This window comes from Hipposideros armiger, unplaced genomic scaffold (genome assembly GCF_001890085.2).
Source record: "Hipposideros armiger isolate ML-2016 unplaced genomic scaffold, ASM189008v1 scaffold_474, whole genome shotgun sequence".
In the NCBI taxonomy this organism is placed as follows: Eukaryota; Metazoa; Chordata; class Mammalia; order Chiroptera; family Hipposideridae; genus Hipposideros; species Hipposideros armiger.
The window spans coordinates 463,610-469,617 of NW_017731824.1; the positions used below are offsets into that span (position 1 = coordinate 463,610).

General features: G+C 52.0%; 1 long non-coding RNA gene across 2 annotated transcripts; it reads left to right on the forward strand.

Annotated features, from left to right (window-relative positions):
* The first annotated feature begins 465 nt into the window (after positions 1–465).
* On the forward strand, positions 466–3,699 carry LOC109395505 (uncharacterized). 2 transcript variants are annotated; one of them, XR_002126672.1, is made up of 3 exons: positions 466–1,850; positions 3,077–3,120; positions 3,322–3,699. It is a non-coding gene; the product is annotated as an uncharacterized LOC109395505 (long non-coding RNA). The 2 variants fall into 2 exon arrangements; XR_002126673.1 differs by lacking the exon at positions 3,077–3,120 and having other exon boundaries at positions 787–1,850.
* Positions 3,700–6,008: the final 2,309 nt, after the last annotated feature.

Genomic DNA, 6,008 nt, shown 5'->3' on the forward strand with positions numbered 1-6,008 from the left:
GGGGAACGTGGCCAGGCAGATAGAAAACGGGGCTCTTTGGCGTGTTGGAATCAGGAGGCCGGTCAGAAGGCAAAGTAGGAACTGGGGCCCAGGAGGCTTTGTGGTCAGGGGCGTCCATTCCTTTATTCATTCAGCAGATGCCTCTGGAGCACCCAGGATGTGCAGGCTCTAGCAGGAAATCCGCAGGTGAGAGAAATACAGACGCTGCTCTCCAGGAGTCTAGGCAGGGAAGATGTAGCCAAGTAACCTGGTAAGAGGACGATGCAGTTTGATGGTGGAGGCACAGGGCACTGTGGGCCTCAGAAGCGGAGGATGCTTCTGACTGGGAGCTCAGAAGCTCCTGGAGAGAGGCGCCTTGGGGAGCTTCAACAGGCAGGGCAGAGGGGAGGGTGGCACACCAGGGCCAGGGAGGCCTGGGAGAGTGCAGGGAGCAGGGCATGCAGGGTGTGGAGCTCGGGCAGTGAGGTGGGCCAATGGCGGAAGGGCAGGTGGGAGCACTGCCTGCCCCACATCACAGACAGTGAAAATACATGAGGAAGTGAATTAGGAGAGCTTTGAATACTTGAGCTAGATCCTGGTGGCAGGTGGGGTCACTGAAGGTCATTGAGCACACCAGATAGCGGGTCAGAGCTGCATGCTACAAGCAGCCAAGCAGCAGAGTGGAGGGTAGAGTGGAGGAAGGAGGCCCAGTGAGGAAAGTATTAAAATCGTCTAGGCTGAAGATAACTGGTTTGAAGTGGGGTGGAGAAGAGAGGAGCAATGGAGACAGAACACTTGGCACTGTTCCTGATGGAAGATTAGTGAGGGAGGGGTCAGGGGTCAGAGGTCAGAGGTCTAGGTCCCCGGCTAGAAGAGGAGGAGCCGTGAATGAAGCCTGGAAAGCTGAGGAGCTGGTCTGCTGGGTCGTGGAGAGCATGTGTTCAGTCTTGTTTGAGGTTCCCATAGGAGGCCTTCGATAGCAAGAGACAGCCATCCAGCCCAGATCAGCTTCCACACAGCAAGGCCTGGGTTAGCCCACAGTGCAGAACGTCCCAGAGCAGGGGCTGTACACACAGCCAGGTCCAGGGGCTCACGGGATGGCACTGGAATCTCCTTGTCCCTTTGCCCTGCTCTGTTTTCTGTATGTTGCTTTCGTCCTGAAGTGGGGTTCCCAGCCGGCACGGCAGCAATGGTGGCCCAGCAGCTCACCCTCATAGTCAATGCTTTGGCAAACTCAGCTGTGAGTTCTAATGGCATCAGGATTGATTCATTCTGGCTGGTCTGGGCCACGTGCCCATCTCTGGGTCACATGCCATTTTTGGAGCAGTGGGCCACTCAGATGTCCCTGAACTGCCTGGACAGAAAGTTGTCCAAGAGGAGAACTTGGGGTGGCTGCCAGGAGGAGAAAGAGAGAGTTTGCAGGGTCCACTACGGGCATCCAGATGGGGATGCCTGTAGCTTAGGGCCGAATTTGAGTCATGTGGGAGCTGAAGCTCTAGGAATGAATGAGATCACAAGTGGGAAGGGGTGTGTGTGTGGAGAGAGAGAGAGAGAGAGAGAGAGAGAGAGAGAGAGAGAGAGAGTTAGTTTCAGAAAAAGACACAATAGACACCCTGGAGAACAAGTCAGAGGATAGATAGGAGGATGAAAAGCTCAGAGAAGTGGTGAGAACAGTACTGCCTCAAAAAGGGGAGGCAGGGTGACCAAGCCCATCAGGATGGGGAGCATGAAGACAAGCTGCAGGGTTTGTGACTTGCTGCCACCCACCCAGCAGGAGGGACGTGGAGGCAGAAACTCGGTGAAAGCAGCTGGGACACGAGTGGAGGTGAAGATGTGAAGACAACGAGTTTGGCAGAGAAGGAAGGAGTGAGGTAAGGTTGTCACCAGATGGGATTGCAGGGTCCTAGGGAGACTTTTAAGGATTGAGGAAAAGAACAGGTTTTTCAGGGGGTGGGGAGGAAAATTCCCTCTCCCACTGAGGAAGGTTTCATTGACAAGGCAAGAGAGAAAATTGACTAAGGTCCTGGGGCAGGCAGAAAGGAAGAAGGGATGACCTGGCTCTAAAGAATGGGAACCACATTCCTCTGAGAGGGGAGCCCAGGAAGAGAGGACTATGCAGGCCCCTGACACAGATGGGGGCCAGGAGGAGAAACACAGAAATGCAGCGGAGAAGGCTCCCTTGTTTCCGTGCAGTCAGAGAAATTCTCTGCAAAGAGCAAGGTGGGAGGCAGGGATGGTGTGGGACCTGGGGACAGCGGAAGTGCAGAGCAGCCCCTGTGACCAAGTGACAGGAACCAGTCAGGGCTGGATCCACTGTGATGCAGATAAGCACGGAGTACCCTGCTTCACTTTGCAGCACAAAATGCAGCTCAGCTCAAGACAAGTCTCACGGAGCTCTGTGAGCATCCAGGAACAGGGCCTTCATTCCAGGGCTGGGAGGGAGGGACTGAGGGTGGGTCTGGGCGAGAGGAGGGGCCAGGGAGGCAGGTAAGCCCAAAACGGAGAGACCAAGCTGGCAAAGCAGTGAGCTGGAGGGGAAGGACCTGAGGAGTTTGCTTGGGCTGTTTTGAATGCAAAGCAGCAGAAATAGCCTGGCTGGCTTAAGTCGTGGGATGTCCAGGTCCTTTTCTCTGCAGGGCACCTGGGGTACTATGGGTCTCTTCCTGCCACCTCTGAATTCCCAGGCAAGCACATCTGATTGGCCTGGTCGGGGTCACAGGTGACCGTGACTCCATCAGCTGTGGCCAGGGGCAGGGACTCATGCCAGGATAGGGCCAACCCCTGGGTATTGGGATGTTTCCAGAAAAGAGATAATCAGCATGAGAAAGCCAACCACCTAAAGCCAATTGCCCCATTGGGAGAAGGGGAGGGAAGGGCAGCGGGACTGGAGGGCTGACGGAGGTCCAAAGGGAAGCCCTTGTTTTCACCAAAGAAGCCAGAGACCCGGCCTGCCCCACAGCCTGCACCAGGGCAGGTGTGAGAATTGATCTGTGCTCGGCCCCAGCCCTGCCCTCAGGTAGAAAAGGGGGGCATCTGAAGTAGCTTTACCAGCTCCCCCTGAGCCAGCGAAACACAACAGTCCTCCTCCTGCCTACAGGGCCCCCAGAAGCAGCCACATATTCTCCTGTCCCTGGAGCCTTGGTGAGTGTGTGTGTGTGTGTGTGTGTGTGTGTGTGTGTGTGTGTGTGTCTGTCTGTCTGTCTGTCTGTGTGTGTCTGTGTGTGTGTGCGTGTGTGTATCTGTGTATGTGTCTGTGTGTGTGTGTGTAGGGCAGTGGGGGATTAGGACAGGGCTCACAATCGCCTGTGTTTTGACAGCAACCACCTGTCTTTTCCTTCCCAGGGCCACTGTCACAATGGGTGTGTGCTTGACTGTGTGTGTGCCCTTCATGTGCCCTACGGCAGGATCAGTGACAAACGGAGGCCGGCACACACCAGATGAACCTTCCGTAAGAGCCTTCCCTGCCCAACACCGCCCATGGCCCCAGAGCTGGGAGAATGAGCTTTAACCTCCGCCTCCCAAACCTGCCACAGCCCGCAGTGTCCTCTGACGGACCCTCGCTTACGTGACCAGCGCGGCCTCTTGGCAGATCCTCCCAGGCCAGTCCTGCTGCTTCCACCGCAACCCCTCCTGGAGGCCTTCCCCAACCACCCTTGAAAGATCACTCACCACTTGCCTCTTACCATATGCTGGAATATATTTGTCATTTTTTTTCTTTTTCTTTTTTTTGGCTGAGCTGTTTCATTGGCTAGACTGAAGGACAGGGCAGGGGCAATTATTCTTCTTTGTGTACCCTCCAAAACTTAGCCCAGTGCCCCACAAATTTTAGCTACTCAAGATCTGTATTCTCACAGCTGGGAACAAAGCCCTGATTCACAGTTCCCAAGGGGCTGTGTGTGTGTGTGTGTGTGTGTGTGGGGCCCACCAGGTTTTGACATCCCTAAGGCAGGGCTGGTGTTTTTGCCCAAGCCAAGCTAACATGAAAGTTTTCAATTCATGACTCCCACTCACCTCACGGAGAGCACACTTTGTAACTTTGACCTTCCCAAGTGCTTTTCATGGAAGGTGATTGTTCTCCGCACCAGCTGCCCATTAGACTCACCTGGGAACCGTTTAGGTCCCGTGTGACGCGGCCTCACCCCAGGCGAATTTCATCAAGAGTCTCTGAGGTTCAGCTACATGCTGAGTTTTAAACCTTCCCTGGAGCTCCCTAATGTAAAGAAAGCTGAGACCAGGCCACTGATAGGTATCCTGGAGGGTGATACAGTGCAAAGCTTCTGCGATTTGGAGCCAAATAGCCCTGGGTTCAATTCCCAGCCTCACCATCTGTGTACAGTTTTGTTCCTCTGGACTGCGATATGTCTCCAAAATGGGTATAAAATTCCCATTTCCCAGAATGTAAGGCGCAATACAGAGTTTTAAGTGAGTAGAAGCCTCCTAAAATGACAGTCCCCAGGCCTCCTGAGTACTTAAGGCCTTCACTGAGGTAGACCCTCAGTCTTCCATATCTAGGGACACGTGGGGAAATGAAGCCTCTTCCAAGGGTTCTGTGACTCAGACGATAGCCACGCCACAGAGCTGGAAAAAGAAAAGCTTTATTTTCACTTCTGATTATAGAGGAAAGGATTCATAATCTCCCTAATTTGACCCATTTAAGTGCTTCTACATGTTATACAAAATGATCATTTATTCCCTATTCATTTAAGAATTTGTCATTTTCTGAAGGGCAGCGGAAGCCCCTGAATCAGGTCTTGCAGTCTGGGTGCAGGCCAGCCTGTTAAAGCCCGGCGCTGAGTCCCGCTGTGGGTGAGTCCTAGCGTAGTTCCCGCCCGAGCAGTGAGGAGGCTCAGGCACTGTGGCTAATATCCCTCCGCCTCTTCTCCATGAGGGGGTGTGAGCCCTTCTTGTGGCTGCACCGTCCTGGGAGGCGACAAATCCTTTTCTCGTGGGGGTGTGAGGAGCGTCAGCCAACGAGAGTCATGGGTCTCTTTTGTGTCCCAGGGCAGTTGGATAAGACCCTCTGCATAATGTCACAGACGGGAAATTCTGGGTCCAGAGTTCAATTTCTTACTGATACTAGAGAGAGGTTCATCAAGAAGCCACTTAGAGTTCTAAAAATGGAATAAGCTTCACACATTTTCAAGAGTTTGGAGGCTGCAAATCTTACGTGTTTATCTGAAGACAAACTTAACAGGATCATGACAGGTAAGGAAGGGCAGCTTATATTTGAGAGATGGTACTTCTTAAATTATTATTCAAAGCCCTTAACCATGTGTATATTCAAGTTTATAGTAAAGGAAATACTGCCTGTTATGGGCCGAATTGTTTCCCCTTGCCCCAAAATTCATGTTCAATTTGATAAAATCAAACGCAAATGGAGACCAGCCTTGAAGATTTCCCGGGGCAGACAAACCAGTGTAGTCATACAAACAAAGCTTACTGTAGCTTATTTTGCAAGACTAGCTTGACCTGGGTCATTTCTTGCTTATGCTTCTGGAAATCATAGGCAAAAGTTGAACTGTTTCCCAAGGTTGATATGAGGTGACCACCGAAAATTCTAACATTATAACCAATCGCTGTGAAGAATAAACAGTCACTGCTCTCTGACCACATAAGCTGCTTTATAACACACCCCTGAGCCTCACCCCATATTTTGGTTAGTGCTCTGGTGTGCAAACTCTGGTGTGTGCACAATAAGCTTGTACCAATTACTACTCCAGTGATTCACTGGTTTTACTTCGGTAATTTCTGAACTTTTGACAAATTGCATTCCCCACCCCCACCCCCAACTCAACCTCTAGTATCTCAGAAAGTGACTGTATTTATAGATGGAGACGTTACATTGGTAATTAAGTTAAAAATAGGCCAGTAGGGTGGGCCCTAATCCAATCTGACTGGTGTCCTTATAAGAGGAAATTTGGACACATAAAGAGACACGGGGACACATGTGCACAGAGGAAAGCACACACGAGGGCACAAAGACGGCCACGGAGAGAGGCCTCGGGAGAAACCAACCCTGCAGACACCTT